Here is a 17,930-nt window from a genome sequence, read left to right as displayed (position 1 = left end):
TTATGCTTTGATATCATTTATTAGGCTTTGATGAAATAACAATATTGATAATGTTTGAGATTATAATGATAGTGATAATGACAATAATGATAAAAATAATGGTAATAACAATTGTTAATTGATCATGATAATAATGGTAACACAGAAAATAATTTCAATTTGTATTTTGTATTTCAATGTCCACTCTAAATTCATTTAACTTATTTAATCGTGGGCCCGGCAGTCACTGTCGCTGCACCAGATCTACGTTGCTCCATTACTTTCAATCGTTAAACGCCAAGAAAAGATACCATACGTCTCTTGATCTGAAGCCTCTGGATTTTGAACCCAAGCCCTTCTGCCTCAGCCGAAACACAAGAAATGCGGTTTAAAAATTGTAATTTAGAATATGGTTGACATACTTAGGTTTCATTGTCAGAATGCTACCCATGTACTTTGGCTCCGCGATCATGTCCAGAAAATTATTAACTACGACTATCCCTACTTTATCTTCATTGGTCAATTCAATAGACTGTCAAGAAGTAACAGAAGATAACCGGCAAACACCCTTCAAGGATGGCATGCCAGGACAGAAGTGGCTAAAGGGGTTTTTCAAGAGACATCCTGAGCTGTCAGAGAGGAAGCCGGAACTGCTTGGTGGCGAACGAGCGGTGGACACGGAGGCAAAGATGGACAAGTTCTATGAAGACCTGGATTACTACCTTGTCAGTAAGGGGTGCTCTTCTATTCTCACTTCTCCCAGACAAATCTTCAACTGTGACGAAAGTGGCTTCCTATGAGTGGGAAGGTGTCCAGAGTGATAGCCACCAAGGGGAGCTGTACTGTACAGCTCCGTTGGGTCGAGCAACAAATCCCAGGTCACCGTCTTACCGATGATATCGGCATCTGCGTTCTTCCACTGCAATTGTATTAGCAGGCCTGTTCAAGGAAAATCCTTTGAAGGATGGACCCGAAGCATGCCTGGGAGAAGTGAAAGTGGATGGATGAATAATGAGTGTTCTTCGAGTATATGGCCAATAGCTTCATCCTGTGGGTCGAAGATTATGAAATACCAAAACCAGTGCTACTCTTTGTTGATGGTCATAGTAGCCACATTATATATGAGGTTGACAAGCTGTGCAACAATGCCAGAATAAACTTGTATCCCCTTCCAGCCCATGCAAGCCACATAATCCAACCCTGCAATGTGGCTTTCTTAAAGTCAGCATGGGTGCGAGCCGAGCGTGAACTTCAACAGGCTAACCCGTGCCAGTGTGTAATAAAGTACACATTTGCTAGGGTATTCAGGAGACCCTGGGACGAAGTTAGCAGAAGGAAGGAGCTAGTGAAGTCCGCATTTCGAGCAACAGGGATCTTCCCATTCTCCAAGCAGTTTGCTAAAAAAGGAGAGGTTAGCACCTTCTTTTGTGTACAGAGAAGTACAGGAGGAGGGGAATGATGAAAGCACTCAGGCCCCTGGTCCCTCTGGGGATGCAACACCATCAACCTCAGGTTCTTCTGGTGGACAGTCTCTTCCGCTGGAGAAGCACCTCCGCTACCCCCAAATCTCAAAGGTCAAGGCACAGAGACGGAAGGGCGATGCCAAAGCAACCAGAGCCAACAGGATGCGACAATCAACGTGGTGACAACACAGGTGATGATGACATTACACCCATGTCTATTTTTCTATGTATATATATCTGTCCTCATTGCCTTTTTAGAAATGAATAAATGAACTGAACATATTGAACATGTCAGATCTTGAGACATCTGGGACACCTGACCCAATGACAAAAATATAAGCCATGATCGGAAACCATAAGTTCCTTCAGGCCTTCCGTGATCTTCAGAAATATAGTAAGAAGGCAAAATATGCTCTCATCCATGCAGTCTATCATTATTAATTTTTGTAACTGAAGAATATCTTAATATGCCTTCTGAGGATGGAATTTTGTTAATCTCTAATAATAGGTAAATCATCTGATGTTTATCACTCTGTTATTACATTCTTGTCTTTACTATACTACAAGGGATGAGGAATACTTAGAAGAGACAAAGTGACTGCTTTTACTACATGTTTATCACTTACATGTATTATCTGTTGATAAGCTGTACATTTTCTAATGTAAACTAATAATGTGTATGCTACGTTTTTATTTTTTATTTCTTTTTATTTTCAAATTACTTGTATTGTTTATATGTAATTTGTTACACAAAATCATGAAAACCCAATAAAAACTTATAAAATAAAAAGTAGATTACCTTTCTTAGAACTTTGTTATGAATTCCATAACAATAAAAATATAGGATTTTGCACAGCACACCTATCCACCTTGCTAGGTGCTCAAGGCGCTCCTTCATTACCCCGGCTAGTCTACTGATTTTACTTTTTCCATAACCAGTCGGGAGGATGGCAAATGTATTTTTTAACTTGATACTATTGGAAAGGACTTAATTTGCTTGCCTTTCAATTTGTATGGCAAGTCCTCCTCCTCCGCTTCATGAATGTGCTTTAAGATGCCGTCCATGTTAACCTTTTCTTTTGAAAGTTTCATCATTACATACAGATCTCGATCTTTTGGATATGAATATTCATGCGCCAGGGTAGGAATTAATTTTTTTTTTAGGGGCTACTTTTTTTTTTACATTGGGGCTACCAATGAATATCTTGGGGCTATTATCTAATTCATGGGGCTACTTTTTTTTATCGCATATCAGCAATTACCTTTTGCATGGGTTGTGACTCGTCAGGGGGGGCAGACTGCCCCCCCCCCCCCCCCGTAGGTACGCTAGTACACCAGAGTCGCCTTCAGCTTCACACACTTCAGATTCAAGCCAATCGAGGCCCCAAGACTTTATTGTCGATTGTTTCTGTACTACAGTACTGTTTCTTTTTTGGCTTATCCTTCTCAACAGTATCTCGATTTAGAGAGGCTTCTGGCGCTGGCTCTGGCCGTTTGGCAGAGCCAGGTTGAACTCGAATTAGAAACTTATCCATCTCGCACTCCGACTCGACGATGTCGAAAATCAGCGCTGTCACAATCACCAGCTGATCGCCCGTCGCCCCCGTGTAATTCCGACCCTGTCATGCGCCCAATCCGCGACCTCCGCGCATGGGAAATTCGCCTTCACCATTCTTGATTCGGCAGAGATTTTAATACATGTGGGGTACTGCGATTCGGCTTCCAATCACTGGTTTTGAGACGTTTTCAAGAAAGGGCAAGGAGTGAGTCTGTGTCCGATGGTAAGTTTAGTAACTGTAGAGTACTAGTAAGCTGAATGTATGTTTAGGTCTTCATTTGTTGGCTTTCTCACCATAAAGTGCCACAGTTTGTCTTGGTTTTGGGGTGAGCATTTGTCATGTTCGTCCCCTGAGGGTTCGGATAGGTGGAGCGGAGGGTAGCAGTAGTGAATTGTAGTGGAGCCTATCCGAACCCTTGCCTGAGGTACCCTAAGTCCCTAGATCGAGATCTGATGCAAATGTGAAACGATCCCGATCTATAGTTAGGGTGTCTGAAGCCACACTGAAAAGTGTCAGCATAAAACAGGCTAATTTAGGGGAAAATATGGCACATTTTTTCGGGGAAGTTCAGGCTACTAGAAAAATGTGATCTGGGGCTTCTTTTGACAGTAAGGACAAGTTTATATGATCATTTTAAATAAGGATTTAGAGATAAATTGCAAACCCTTATTTTTGTGTGTGTTGAGATTGCCATTTCTCCATGCGTTTTCTATGGGAAAATGAAATTTCTGTTTTGCACAATTTTTTTCACTTTGTCGCAATTTTTCATTGTGATCTGGTTTCTAAATCTTTATAAAAATCATACCATCAGATAGAGCATAAAAAATCCTATTGGACTCTTTATGGGCAAGTTTTTGGCATTAATAATAAATTTATAACAGCTCTCGGAAGCTAAAAATTTGGATTTGTGTGTGTCCATTTCTTAACTACACAGTCTATGGCAGAGAAATGCTGAAAATTTACCCAATTTCATTCTTCTTTTTTGCAGCCAATAATTGGATTTTTTTTTTTTAAATGTTACATTTCTGTCAGTCTGAAGGTCATTTCTCTTCAAATTCACAAAGAAAATGTGATATTTTCTTGAAATAAGAAAAATCTTTTTTTCTCCAGACACCCTACTATAGTCCTATCATGAATTGAGCTGCGATTTTCGCGCATGCGCAATTTGCGATGTTTTGGAATCGGCACTCTAGTCTAACATCACTTTAACGAAAAGTTCTGTCTCGCTACCTCTCCTTCTTTAATTAAAATTCAAAACAAAATGGTCGATCGAGACCGAGGTTATAATATCTTTTTTTTTTTGTCATGTAATAATGTATCATGTGTGTGATGCATAATGCCTCGTTCTAATCTAAGAAATTATAACCTACGTTTTACATGCTCTCAGTCTCATAGTCATACTTAATTATAGTCATAAACGATAATTGTTGGATTGTAACCATTTGTGAAGTTACTCCGACGAGGTACCGTATTTCTACTCTAGCTAAAATAGTAAGACTAATAAGACACAGATTCTACTTAAACATCCCAAGTTCAATGTAATTCATCCATTTTCAACTCATTTTCCCAAGCCGCAAACGAACCCACCAATGCAATTGCCAATGCAAATCCTCAGACCTCACACTCAGTCACGCATTTTGCCCTCACACACCACGCAATCTCAATCTCTGCAGACTCGATTCTCGCAGTCGCACTGCACTCGCACACGAAGAGTCAAGACTCACCGACACACAGCCGCACCAAAAATGTTTTATGTTGAGAAATTAATGGCTAAATAAAACTTAAGCAGGTACATTATGACACATATATGTTTAACTTATAATTCAATGACCTAAAGACTACCAACCATAAACTCTAAGGTAATTACAAGAAAGAAAAACAGAAATGACGACTCACATGTAATCGCCGCCATATTGATCCGCATACATAAATCTTGAAAAGTCCCGGATGTTCGAGCTAGCTCGCGCAGCGCATTTTGACCGCGCTGCTCTCTGATCTGAGCTTGACCTTGGCCCTTGCTTCATTTTGTTATGCATGTATATTTTACATGTTTATTTCGTTTTTAAAAGGAATGTCCTTCATAAAAATAGAAACAAATTTACTTAACAACAAAATGGGTAATTTTGGCACTCTTTACGATTTATCAATTGGAGATGGAAATGATCGAGAGAGTGGGGGTGATGTGACCCATGTGAATGCGATGAAAATGTTTACTTTGCCCAGACTCCACCCCTTGAAAATCTTGGTGCCGGCTGTCCAGTCCATCATCCTAAGTGATCATAGGAATACAATGATTTTTTTAATGATAGAGTGAAATATGTAGGCCCTAGCCTTTCCAGGTAACCAGGGTAGAGCATTGTAGGCCTATACCTCTTTTCCCTCTGTTTTTGATAATTTTGATACCCTATTCATCAAATGTGCAAACAGCCCGGCAAACGACCATAGTGCTCTTTTTTAACACGGTATTAACTTTGGCAGTTTTCTCCCCATCCAGGCGCGGAACTCAGCCCCCCCCCCTCATCAATACAAAAAGAAGGAAAAGGGAGAGTAAGGAAGGAGGAACAATGGAACGAAATAAAGAGAGAATTAAAAAGTTGGGAAAGGGAGAGCCGGGAAAGAAAAGAACATAAATAAAAAATACATATATTTAAATTTCTAAGGATTAATATTAAAAAAAAAAAAGTGGGAACATTCGGAAAAAGAGAAGCACTTATAAATATAGGAAAGGAAACAGAGAGTGGACAGATCGAAGGAAAGAGTAAGGAAGAGGAGGAAGAGCAGGGAAAAGGAGAGAGTAAAGGAGAGAGATTGAACGAATGGGAGAAAGAATGGACTCAAGAGGGAAGAAGAGGAGCAAAGGAATAGAAGAAATAAATAAAGGGAAGTTGGGAGAAAGGAAAAAAAAGCAAAAGAGGGAAGAATTGAGAAGTGATCGAAAAACGGGTCAGGTAAAAAGGACAATCTAGGGGCTCTCATATCAGTATAGGGCCTATGGCCCTGCAGGAGGTGCTGATGTCAATTTGACAAGCAAAAAATAAAAAGAAGTTTCACTCCAAAACTCACGTCATTTTCGTTCCGAGCAATTCGACAAGCAGAATGAAAAAGAAAATAAAAAGCATTTCTGTTAAAAAATAAAGGTCATTTTGGTTATTTTTTCTCCATTTTTCAAACCGTCCATGCCGCAGAATTCCTGGGGGTGCTGCCTGCATGTGGAAGATAGTACACGAAGCACCCCGAGTTCCATGCACTTGAAGCTTTCCCCCGCCGATTGTTTTTAATTTATTCATTCATTTGTTTATTTTTATTTATATTTTAGAAATGGCTCGTTTTTACAAGCAAATAATTAACTTAAATAAAGGGTGATAATGCTATTCGTACTGAATCTTGCACTATTTTGTGAAAATGATGGGCACTTTTATAGGCAAAAAGGTGAGTCTATGTCCCGAGTCCATTTCTCTCTAGGATTTCATAACATGAAATCTGCAATATTTTGTAATGTCACACCACAAAATAAACAGATAAAGTTGGGTTCTGGCATCCAGTCATGGATCAACTTAAGGGTTTATCAGGAAGGGGGGGGGGGGTATTTTTTCTTCATCTTTTTTTTTACAAGCCAAGCCTCCCCTAAAACAATTTTTTTCAAGTTTCTTTTAAAAAATCATCTAAGCAAAAAAGATGGGCAAAGCTAACTCATTCCATCCTGTAAATCTGGGTCTGCTGACAGCATCATTCAGAATCCTGAGATTTCAATATTTTTCAATCAATTTCAATGAATTGTTCACTATTCTGCTCATATGATTACAAAGCAAAGTTTTCTGGGGAAAAGTATCCATTCAATTCCACAAACATTGCAAGGATCTATCGACTCTCTCTATCTCTCTCAAACACCCACATACACAAATATTCACACACTCACCCACCCCCACAACAAGGGCCCTGGGAATTATTTTTTCCCCTTTTTTTTTTACTGAAGGTGCTGATGTAAATTTGAAAACAAAAACCCAAAGGTTTTCACTACAAAAAGGAGGTCAAATTAGTCCCGAGAAATTTGAAAAGCCCAAAAATAAAAAATAAGGGTTTCACTGGAATATGAAGGTCATTTTTGTTACCTTTTTACACATCTTCAGAATACCTGGGGGTGCTTCCTAGTGGAGAATAATACACGCAGCACCTCCAAGAAACTTTGGGGGTGCTGTTCAAAGCACCCCCAGCACCTCAGCTTCCCAGGGCCATGCCCACAACACAGAGATATTACAATCAACTGACAAGCCTCAGATTGGAGGATAGGATTGCAGTACTCCATTCTGTTTTCCAAATACCTTCCATTGTCAATGTTGTGACACAAAGAAATATGCAGAAGACAGCCTGAGTGGTAGTAATACAGTGCATTTTAGAAATCTGTTTTCAGATAACAGATATCAAAATAATCAGGTACCACACTTAAAGGAAACCAAAAGCCAAGAAGAGAAGCAATCTTATTGGAAAGAGTAAAATGAGAGGAACAATTTAAAACAAGTTTCATCAAAATCTGTAATGAAATAAGCAAGTTATGGACGTTTAAAAAGTCTTGTACTTTGATCCTCAAATTGGCAAACATGCTTCAAAATGGCTGATTTTGTGGACAACTCTCCATTTGTTTTGTACACAGATTTTCTCCTTTATTTTACATATTTCAAATAATCTCCTCCTGACCTTGACATATGTAGTGTGAATTATATTTTCCCTTGTCACATGTTGTGCTCAGAAGGAGGCAAGATAAGATTTGAAAGATAATGAGGAATATCTGAAATTTAAACGTCCATAACTTGCTTATTTCATAACTGATTTTTATGAAACTTGTTTTGAATTGTTCCTCTCATTTTACTCTTTCCAATAAGATTGCTTCTCTTTTGGGGTTTTGGTTTCGTTTAAGATGGTGATAATGATGTAAATAAACAGATATCATATACCTTTGCTGGAAAAAATTAATTAGAACCCTGGGGCGGTATTCTGAACATTGTCTTTTCTCCATATTTTATCTTTTCTCATAGATATGACAAAATCGGTAGTCTGGTGGATGTCATAACTTTTGTCACAAAAATTGTCATAAATTTTTGTCTCTTCTCTTTAGCGTGCACCATAAATACGCGTGATCCTTTTATACAAGCAAAAGATATGACAATAGTTATGACAGGGGGGTAGCAGTCATAAATTTTGTCATCTTTTAGTACCAAATACCTTGTTATCCTGCCGACTGAATGTCAAGCATATAATGATATAATTTAGATTAGATTGTGGTATTAGTTTCACTCATCATCCATGACAATTTTCAAAATTATTTTTTCATGCTACATTTAGTTAGGCCCTACATAATTATTCCTCCTTTTTTTCTCTGTTTTCCTTCTTTTTCTACTTCTCTTCTAAAATCCTTCACAGCTCCCTGTCTCTCTTTGTAATTAAGCGCATCAATATATGCGTAGTTGCGCGATGCCAGCAACTGTATTGGTTATACGCTCTACCTGCCACGGGGCCTTCCTATTGGCTAGAATGGCTCCCACTGGGAACTAACAATGATTTTGTTTGGTTTGCTTCAGAAAAGATGGGCGGGAACTTAGAGAGACAGGGAAAAGACAATGTTCAGAATACCGATTTGTGAGAATCATAGCGGTGTCACATCTCGTAGAGAAATGACAAAATTTATGACAAAAGTTATGACAGTGTTCTAGAATACCACCCCTGGGGGCCGTTTCATAAAGCTGTTTGTAAGTTAAGAGCGACTTTAAGAACAACTGGTGATCCTTTCTTGTGGTAAATGGTACATACACCAAAACGTTCATTGGCGAGGGTTTTGCGCGTAAGAAAGGATCACCAGCCGTTCTTAAAGTCGCTCTTAACTTACGAACAGCTTTATAAAACACCCACCTGGTTTCCATTTTATGGGACACACTGTATAAGTTATACATGTGGAGCATGTGAAATATCAAGGATGGCACAATTTTACAATGCAGAAATTCAACAACCACAAAAACCTAAACAAGCACAAAAATGAAACAAATACAACTGAAACAAACTCTTGCAATAAAGCAAAATTGGCATACCTGTACCCATAAAATGATAACAATTAACAGGCAAGTTAGATCACTCTGAAAAGAAGTTTCTTTTAATAAAAAAAGGTTCTTTTTACTAGAAAATATCAGAGGTACAAGTCACAGTAATTCAAGGACACGCTGAATAAAAACAGTGTCATTATCATTTATTTCGAATTAGTAGTTTATCCCCCCCCCCCCCTTAACAAATTTGTGTCTTTGCAAGTTATCATGGAATCTTAAAGTATTAAAAGATAGTTTAGGACACAATTTTTTTTCCCATTATAACTTTTTAACTCTGCATGGAAAAACATTTTCCGAAAAATTGATAAAAAATGCAATGATATACATGTACGCAGAGTTAACTGCAGAGGGCTGTTACACCCTCACAGCTAATTATTCATATGGCATAATTTCCACTGGATGTTTTCAACTTGAACAATTCTAATTGTAACATAATCCTTCATAAAATATAATGCACTCTAAAATTAAAGATATAATAATGCATTGAACACACTGATATTGTATCATTATTTAGACAATAAATGAGACTATTATTAGACAATTGTACCTTAACACATAATTCACTGATACTGCAATGATCATGGCTGGTTATATTGTTTTGATATATTATGAAAATTGCTCTTTTGTTCGATATAATTTTTTTTATATCTAGAGTTTTAATATTAGTAATCAAAATATGCATTTTAAATTGCATTAAAATTGTACTTTGTATAACATGGTGTTTGCCAATATAACCAATCAAAGAATCCAGGCAAAGAATATTCTCAATCTCTTCAAGATAATTTCTTTTTTTTTGGTATATAATAGAATTCCAATGAAATTTACAAAGCATATTTTGATTACCGGTACTAAAACTTTTTGCTTTGAAAATTATGAATAAAGTACATTTACTGAATGTCAATGTGAAATCAAAAAAATATCAGGATATTTAATTTTTTGGTATAAAAACCTAGACCTGAACGCATCAAACTTGGCAAGAGCATTATGAAGGGGGGGGGGGGAACTGTCTTTAATTGAATGATTTTAATCTATGGAACCTTTAGTTTTCAATGCCTATATTTTTTTTTTATCAATTTCAATTCCTCCCGAATGTGGTGGCCAGTGAATTCTTTGACAAATACTCATGTGTCTGAGGCCCATTTGCATAAAAGTTACTATTTATGTTAACTTTGGCAACCATCAGTAACTACCATGGTAACCTGGTTCAACAGCCAATCAAAATCAAGGCTTCAATGAAATTTTGCAATGGATGGGGATGGAAAAGTTAGTTTATGGTAATTTTTATACAATGGGACCCTAGACTCTTTAAATCATTTATACATTTCTGGTTGATGAACATATCAACCATGATGAGGCAGTGATTAACAATGTCCATACAAATTCATATTCATCCTTTACATTATTTGAATCAATTATTTCAGTTTCTTCAGGAAGTTAGTAATTGGTCTAATACAAAGAAATCATTGTGCAATTTAACAAAGTGACATCTATTTTTTTTCTTTCACATGAAAATGATAGAAACAGTGAATATGAGAATTGAAAATATTAACTTTTCAAGATGCCCTCTTTTTTATATATATTTTTCATAAACTTTATGTAAAATTTGTAGCCCCAACTGACACACTTTCAACAAAAATCAAGATTAAATGAACAGTTTGGATTGCTTTACTTTACTAATAAAGTATGAAAGTAACCAAAAAAGGTAAAGAAATTATGAGCGTTTGTGTTTTATGTAATAAATAGTAAACAAATATTTACCATCAATTTGGTAAAGGTGATAGGACAAACTATAACTTCCAGAGCATTCTGAATGAAGCTATCTTTACACCTGCAGCATAAAAGTTACCATTATGATAACTTTGCTATCCAATGGTATCTTCCATGGATTTTTTTTATTTTGACTGGCTGATGAGCATTGTTACCATGGTAGTTACCACTGGATGGAAGTTACCATAATAGTATATTTTATGCAATGGGGCCGAGAAAAGTTTTCTTCTCCAGACTCTCCAATGAAAATATGCTTTATATTCCACATCGGGAATGGTCTAGTTGTATATATAAAAGGAATGATATAAATGGAAGCATACTTCTCTTCAACAAACAGCTAATGGCTGAATTCAAGCAAAGCTTAGAAGTTAAGAAGTACAATCTCTCCTGGGCAAGAGCCCCCGTTTGCTTTGTGTGTGTGTGTGTAGTACTGTGTATATTGGCTTTGACCAAGCATGTAGGTATTGAGCATTTTTCTATATTTATAAGAGTGCTTTTAGGTGAGATAATACACAGATGTGCAGTAAACTTTTATCTGAGATGGTACAGAGTGCAATGAACTTTTACCACAGATAGTATCATAGTACACAGTACATCACACTTTCATGTTGCACATACTCAAGATCATAACAGCAATAGAGAGGGTGATATAAAATGATCTGTCATAGGAGACTTCAAATTGTAACAAGTGGAATGCCTCTGGCCGTCTCACCTGCATCACGCGATTCAATATAGCAGCAGTGCTGATTTTGAAAACTACTATAACTCGCACAAGATGTTCAGTGATACTTGGTTACTCTTATTTCCACGTTTTATGAACTAGACCAATACACTTATAGAGATATGATGGCAATTCAACAAATACATGTACCCCCAACGTGGCCAAAGTTCTTTGACCTTACATGACCTTTGACCTTGATCATGTGACCTGAAACTCGCACAGGATGTTCAGTGATACTTGATTACTATTATGTCCAAGTTTTATGAACTAGACCAACACACTTTCAAATTTATGGCTGTAATTCAACAAATACCCCAATTTGGCCAAAGTTCATTGACCCTAAATGACCTTTGACCTTGATCATGTGACCTGAAACTTGCACAGGATGTTCAGTAATACTTGATTACTATTATGTCCAAGTTTCATGAATCAGATCCATAAACTTTCAAAGTTATGATGGTAATTCAACAGATACCCCCAATTCGGCCAAAGTTCATTGACCCTAAATGACCTTTGACCTTGGTCATGTGATGTGAAACTCATGCAGGATGTTCAGTGATACTTGATTAACCTTATGTATAAGTTTCATGAACTAGGTCCATATATTTTCTAAGTTATGATGACATTTCAAAAACTTAACCTTATGTTAAGATTTTGATGTTGATTCCCCCAACATGGTCTAAGTTCATTGACCCTAAATGACCTTTGACCTTGGTCATGTGACATGAAACTCAGGCAGGATGTTCAGTAATACTTGATTAACCTTATGGCCAAGTTTCATGAACTAGGTCCATATACTTTCTAAGTTATGCTGTCATTTCAAAAACTTAACCTCAGGTTAAGATTTGGTGTTGACGCCGCCGCCGTCGCCGTCGGAAAAGCGGCGCCTATAGTCTCACTCTGCTATGCAGGTGAGACAAAAATTGTCGGTAAAACTTAAAAATCCTACACCATCACCCGATATTGAAAGGGCCCAAATTTGGTCTACAAACCTGAACCTTAATCTTCATTTGGATAAAAACTTTAAGAGGACGCTCATCACAACATCAAGTTGACTTTAAAGGAGAATGAAACTCTTGGAGCAAGTTAGCTTTTGTGAAAGCAGAAAAATCAAAGAATAAGATCAACACAAGTTTGAGTAAAATAGGACTAGCAATAGAAGAGTTATGAGCATTTGAATGTCGAGATCACTAATGCTATGGAGATCCTCCCATTGGCAATGCGACCAAGATATATGATGTCACAGATGAACAACTCTCCCCTTTTGGACACTGAAAATATACCCCAAAACATCTCTTTTTGCTCATTCTAATCATATGACAAACGATTCATGAATGATATAATGTTGTGAAACCTCTGCACTTGTCCTCTCATAAAGAGAACACCTCACCTTGTGATAGACTCTATAAAAGTGAGAATATAAGTGAAATAAGTACTAAAGTAATGAGGGAGTTGTACGTGTGTGACATCACAGATCTTGGTCGTATTGCCAATGGGAGGATCTACATGGCATTAGTGATCTCAATATTCAAATGCTCATAACTTTCTTATTATTAATTCAATCTTCCTCAAACTTTTCAACAATATGTTTCTTTGATTTTTCTCTTTGATATGGATTCAGCTGGTTTCAAGGGTTTCATTCTCCTTTAACAAAACATGAAAAAATAACATTTATGGATTTGTAAAAAGTTTTATTTTGTGATGCCTCATAAATAAAATGTGTTTTTCACTTTTGATGAATTAAAGAATTCAGAATTTATACTTGACATACATGTATGTCGCAGCTGCATTCATGTGACATCACTACGGGAGAGTCAAAACACTTAAACTCTGTTCTGTTTGTAAAAAATATGAACATTTACCTATTTAACCGTTTAACCGTATAGATCTACGGATCTAGGGGGGAAAATAACCTTCCCCAAAAGTTAAAATTTCACATTTTACATCTTTGTATTCATGAAATGGCCAATGTTTTTCATATTTCCTTGTAATTGTTTTGATTTAGTTGGAAACTACCAAAAGAATGAAGAATATTCACCGCTTTGACTCTAAAAGATCGTTTTATGACGTTAAACTCGGGAAGTATTCTAGCTCCACATGCAGACTTTCGTGGTGTTACAAAATTAACTGAAAACGATCCCGCCAGTTAACTGTAATCGCCCGATTTAGCATTTAAACGTTTTTCAAAATAAACATTATGACTCAGGCCTAGACATCATATTATCCAATACTTACATAAATCAGTTTCTCTTTGGACTTTTACTAAATTTTAATTACCATGTTTCTCTAATATTTTCAGCTTTATAAAAACCACAAAAATTGATGTCAGGGTGGGCTTAACTGAGTGCATATATTAGAATTTCACTTTGAGTTGAGAGTAAAATACCATCTACGATGATTGCAATTTGCGTGGGTTGCAGTGTGCTTCATATATCAAGTTCTGAATTTGATGCTTGACCAGTCTCTTGACATCACTACTTGGCAGTTGTCTCAGCTCAGTAGCAATATATCTGGCAAAGATCATGTCATCATCATCTTCACCATCCCCATATCTTCTGGAAGACCTGCTCGTCCCTTCTGCCTTCTCAAAGCATGACAATGCCTTTTGGATGTGTGACGAGGCCCTCTGCATTATTTCACTTTGTGGGCGATCTAAACCCTCTCCGCTCAGAAACGAGTTCTCGACAACTTGGTGCTGAGGTCTTTCGGGCGCAGAATTGTGAAAATCCTGGTATTGCCGTCTCTCAGATAGTTCCTGATGCTGCGTATCATAACCATGACGTGCTCTTTTAGTGCCTCTTTCTTGCATTGGAGATTGTCTGTGGAAATCATAGTTCTCACTCTGCACAGCTTGCATCTCATTCCGAGGACTTTCACCAGCCGTCAAATCGATTGTTCGTTCATTTGTATCGTCATCTAATCCCACTTTGTAATCGTCCACATCAAGGCCATCGTATTCCACATCATCTTCTAGGCTTTCATCATAATCCCCAAATCCATTCTAGGTATAATATAAAACAAGGAATGCATTATGATATCAGAAACAGACATTTTTCTTGGTTAAATATTGACACTGCACATTGCAAGTCATTAAGTCACAATGGTAGTGCCTCATATCATCTTGATTAGATTTTCTTGGTGAGACTTGAGTGGCGAATATGTAAATGGTTTCTGGTCATTAATATAATGTAAGTGTATTAATAGTCCATGAAGTAACAAAGTCAAAGTCCTGAGTTTATCATGCAGTTCAAAACAGTGTGAACACATGAATTTCACTAATCCCCCCATGGTGGAGCAAAACATAAATTCTACATTTTATTGAATCTATTGAACTTTATTTGGAAGGAAAAAAAATGACAAAGCAAAACAAAAATTGTTTTACCGTTGGGCTGTATCCAGGGCTGTATTGCATGCAGTCAACCCTTTGGTTTCTCAGAGCCACAAAATCATCTAGAAACTTGAGCTGTTTGTAGTGTATCCACTTGATTTGAGATGCAGCATCTTGCGCATTCCCCTCACTTGCAAACTTGACTTCACGATGTTTTTCACGCCTAAACTGGGAGCGCAGGTTGACAATCTTCCTGTAGATATCATGGTCTGTAAAACAAACAACACAATATATTAAGAACAAAAAAAAATAGTTTGCTTCCATTTCAAATATTAGTACATTACATTTTGAATTTTATAGATTTTACATACATGTATCATCATTTTAGCATTAGTCTAGATCTGAATCTTTTATCAGAAAAATGCTGAGATTAGTCCGCACAGTCTTGAACATGCCAGTGTGAACTGGTCCATGACATTTGCTGAATTAGTAAAAAAAGAAAATCATTTTTTTGAACACGAGTCGGGGGACGGAGGAAATCTATTCCAATCTTACAGAGCTGAGGAAAAACAGTACGAGTCTTGGCACTTGCTTTATTTGGCACTGTCACTAATTTGCTACCATTTCTTTTGATTTAATGTTATGTGATGACAAGACATGTCTCACGTATTCAATAATATATCAATACATAATCAATACTTAGTCAATACTTCTACAGGAAGTAAAACAGGAAAATGTATGTTTACAAACTCCAACTTTCTTAAGAAATTATTACTCATTCGTCTTCCTGCTAAACTTCGGACACACTTTAAGGGTTTTTCATTCACTACGATACATCTATCCTTCTCACTAAAAGTCCACTCCCTCAATTCAGAGTAAAGTAATGACGTACAGACTATTTTGGTCAATGACTCAAGGCTGACCAACAGCTGTAGAGTCTTGACCAACCATTCATATAAAAAGGGTTCACTTCTGAATTCCAGTTTGATTGCTTCCAGCATGCAGATAGATTAGAGATTGACTTCAGATCAGGTTTTAGGGCTTCAGAAGAGTTTACATTTTATACTACATCAGTTTACAGAGTTTATTTTATCCTTATCTTCAGAGTACAGTCACCATCAGACTTACTCCTGTATTATTCGTCATCAAGTTATTATAATAAATGTATATAAAGAAACTATATATCCCGTATTGCTTTGTCTTTATTTAATATAATGCTGGTTGAAAGCAAAGTGCAATAGATCTGACAGCTACAAAACATCAAGTTGACTTTCAATTAATTCGGTAAATACATGTAAACGTAATCTCAAGGTTATCTTGTGAGCATGTAATGTAAGAGGTAGTTGAAGCTCCTACAGTAAACACCTTCAAAATCAGGCTACTAGACCGACACTGGAAAGAGAGGCATTATGATTCCCACTGCTCTTAATTAGATATAAGAAGTCAATTTTCACCAACTTGCCCCACTGCCTCCTTAAACTTATTGAAGCATGAAGGAAGCTGACAAGAAGATAGACCTGGAAGCTCGACTGCTGATTCAGCATTCTTCCATTATTTGCGGTAAGGTAGGTAAGTAAGAAATGACCAAGGCAAGAAAAAATGTTAAACTGAACCTTCAACCTTATGTGTAAAAGGATAAAGGATAAAAGTTGTGGGATACCGTTAAATGCTTCCATTTTCTAATACTGTATAGGAATCACACAAGTTTCATTTTTATTTGATTAAAGTCAAATAAAATATCACTTAATACTGGACATGTAAATAAATTTATCTAAAATGACCCTTGACCTTGACCAAGTGACCAAAAATTGAATGATACCTGATAACTTTATGTACATGTTTAGCAGAATAAAGACTTAAATAAACTTGATTTTGAAAATTATGACATCACAAATAAAATTTAAAAAATCAAATAACTATATATTTTTTTCTTCTATTTTTAAAATAACCGTTTTGTAAAGGTGAACTTCCTGTAGAGCAATCTTGAATCTAGGATCTTACTGTCTATTTGGTATTCATGTTTTAGTTTTAATTGAACTCTATGTCAGTTTTGAAAAAAAAATACATTAACCATTTTGTCAAGGTCAACTTCCCCCACATCCATTCTGTATAGCATAATCCTAAAGAACGATCTTGAATCTAGGATCTTACTGTCCATTTGGTATTCATGTTTTCTTTTTAATTGAACTTTAATTTTTTTGTGAACTTGTAACTAAACCGAATGTCCAGGACAGAGGCGGCAGAACACCAGGCTCATACAATGAAAGTGGAGGGGCACCTATTGTTTGGCAGACAAAAGGTGCCCCTCCACTTTCTTTGTCCGAGACTGATGTTCCGCCGCCTCTGGTCTAGGATTGAAGGAAACAGACAACACAGAAGAAAATGTGCGTAAAATTATGCCTGGTTGATGTATGTTAGGACAGGTTGTCTGTCTGGGCAAGACAGTAATTTTGAGTACTGTACATGCGATCAACATATTTTTAATCGATTGACATAATATAAGACAATATTTACAACTAAGCACATATTTGTAAACATTATTTTCGCTACTTAAAATAAATGGATGAATTTAAAAAAATCTGGAGAAATTGTGTTTTTATTGGCTTAACTTAAAGTGTCCAACATCAGACCCTAATCCTATCCCACATTGTTGAACTTCAAGGTGTTCTGACGCCGACGGTAGGAATTTCCAAACATGCCAAAGATCCCGGGGGGGGGGGGGGGGGCCAGTCAAATATATTGCTGTACACACGCGTGACCAAGGAATTTCCAAACACCCCCTAAACGAGTTTTTCTCTGTGTGCAAAATAACCCCCTAAACAAGTTTTTCGCGGGCTTAATTTACATATTTTGGCCCCTAAACAAGTTGTCGCGAAAATATGACCTCGGGGGAAAAGGTTGGGGAAAAAAATAAACCCTAAACACGTTTGGCTAGTCTTAAAAAAAAAAGCTTTGGGGAAAAAACATACCCTAAATACGTTTGACCCCGCGATTGACCATTGACCAGTCTTTCAAAACCACCCT

General features: G+C 36.9%; 1 protein-coding gene across 7 annotated transcripts in view; it reads right to left on the bottom strand.

Annotated features, from left to right (window-relative positions):
* The window catches only part of LOC129255928 (E3 ubiquitin-protein ligase HUWE1-like), an 87,497-nt gene extending 82,492 nt beyond the window's left edge, over positions 1-5,005 (bottom strand). For 6 of the 7 annotated variants that reach the window (XM_064096320.1, XM_064096326.1, XM_064096327.1 and 3 more), the window contains exon 1: positions 4,898-5,005. The gene's annotated coding sequence lies outside the window, so the exon portion shown is untranslated. The remainder of the gene's footprint in view (positions 1-4,897) is intronic. The other variant, XM_064096323.1, reaches the window with a different exon arrangement.
* Positions 5,006-17,930: the final 12,925 nt, after the last annotated feature.

This window comes from Lytechinus pictus, chromosome 3, assembly GCF_037042905.1.
Source record: "Lytechinus pictus isolate F3 Inbred chromosome 3, Lp3.0, whole genome shotgun sequence".
Classification (NCBI taxonomy): domain Eukaryota; kingdom Metazoa; phylum Echinodermata; class Echinoidea; order Temnopleuroida; family Toxopneustidae; genus Lytechinus; species Lytechinus pictus.
This window is presented reverse-complemented; position numbering and strand designations above follow the sequence as displayed.